This window comes from Amblyomma americanum, chromosome 3 (genome assembly GCF_052857255.1).
Source record: "Amblyomma americanum isolate KBUSLIRL-KWMA chromosome 3, ASM5285725v1, whole genome shotgun sequence".
In the NCBI taxonomy this organism is placed as follows: Eukaryota; Metazoa; Arthropoda; class Arachnida; order Ixodida; family Ixodidae; genus Amblyomma; species Amblyomma americanum.
In genome coordinates this window covers 196,016,831-196,018,819 of record NC_135499.1, presented here as the reverse complement: position 1 = coordinate 196,018,819, position 1,989 = coordinate 196,016,831, and positions in this window count along the sequence as shown.

The window sequence follows — 1,989 nt, the reverse complement described above, 5'->3', positions numbered from 1 at the left end:
TAGACAGGGAGCGGTTGCCGAGCCGAGATTGCTCCGTGGAGCAGTCGGGACTGCTCCGCTGAAATCGGCGGATCTGACCGGAAGTTTGCGTGACGTTCTTTTTCAGCGGCGATAGCGGCGATAGCGGCGCCCTACATGCTCTGGCCTGCATGCTCTGGCCAGAGCAAGTGTACTCCAATCGCAATTTCAGGCCGCGCGCTCTGCGCTGGATTCATGCGCTCTGTCACAGAGCGTGCAGACCGCTCCGGGCCTGCGATTGGAATTTACCATTAGATATTTAGCCGCCATCACGTGGATGCGCCCCGTGCTGCAATTTCTAATTGCGGCTCCGCAGTCGCTTACTACATATTTGGTACCTGACTGAGTTAGAGCGATCGCTATCGCTACCTCCTCCGCCACGACCGGTGTTAAGTCTAGGTGTCTTGCAACGCCTAACGTTCTGCCTGTGCCTCCTACGGCTACCGAGACGGAGTCTCCTAGCGTGCCTATCGCGGCATCAGTGTAGGCCATGGTTCCCAGTGGCACTTGCCTAGCTTAGCGGCCAGCTGTACGACCCTGCTTTTCCTTCTGCCTCTGTCGTGGATGGGATGCATGTTTCTCGGTATGGGGGAAATAATAAGATGGCTCTCTTCCCCGATCTGTTCCAGTGTTCACTGTGTTATCTACGATTATCTATTTTTCTAGCTCTAGATATTTCCTGCCTGCGAATGTGGATGTTGGCCTTTCGACTTGCGATGTTCTAACAGCTTCAGTAAGTTCTCTCCAATTGTTATGCAGGCCCATTTTCTCCAATATATTGTTGGATTCAATCATCAGGAAATGTGTCAGACGAGCGCTAGGGCTGCCCATTTCCACGTCCAACGTCAGAGTGTGGTGATACAGTATTGTGCGTTTTCATCCTGAATACTTTCAAAAGTTTCCCCGCCTCAACCGCTGGCTAATTTGCGATGAAACTGCACACAAAGCTTGCGTATTACGGTAACTTTTGTATCGTAACGATTTTGACAACCGTACTTACTTAGTTGAGCCGTGCATGATGCGGAAACGTAATCGTCTACGTAGAGATCGGCGAACCAAAACCCACAAAAAACGTTTTTTCACTGAATGGCGACAGTGGCGCCATCTGTTTTCGGCATTAGAAAGCGTCACAACAAACCGCCGCGGCGAGCGTTGCAAGAAGCGCGGGCCCTTTTTTTTTTTTTAACATGTCGTTCTGGCCGTTTCGTCTGCTTCAACTGAAGCGCTTACAACATTTTTGGCTAGTTGAGAGGGAAAAAAATATCAGAACAACTGATTTAACGAGGCTTTACCTTTCAAAGAATATTGTTTGCAACGATCTTCTCGGCGGCCTTATAGTGACGCTTTCCACTGCCGAAAACAGATGACGCCACAGCCGCCTTTCAGCGAAAAAACGTTGTCTGCGGATTTTGGTTCGCCTATCTTTGCGTAGACGGTTACGTTTTCGCCTCATGCACGGCTCCACTGAGTAAGTACCGTTGTGAAACTTGCTACGATACAACAGTTACCATAATATACAAGCTCTGTGTGCAGTTTCACCGCAAATGAGCCAGCGGTTGAGGCGGGGAAATTTTTGAGTCTTCACGATAAAAACGCGCAATGCTGTATGTCACTTGTCACGTGAGGCATGAAAAACTGCGATATAACCACTGCTTCTTTGTTTTAATTCACTATAGTGCAGAAGCCAGCCTCCCTTAAGAGCCAGAATGACAATGAATGGAGCAGTTTTGCATTCATCACGTTACGATCGTCATACAACTCATAAATCAACAATTAAAACCGAAACCGAAACAACTTGAGAAAGGAATTCGATTATAAATTATTTAGCGGTTGTAGGAGAATACCACGCATTAGTCCATGTATAATAATGCCTCACAGATTATTACAATGAAGAAAACACGCACCAAATGTTAGGTGTATATACTCCTTTACATTCTCATGTTCACGTAGTCGCGCTAGGCACCCTATCTG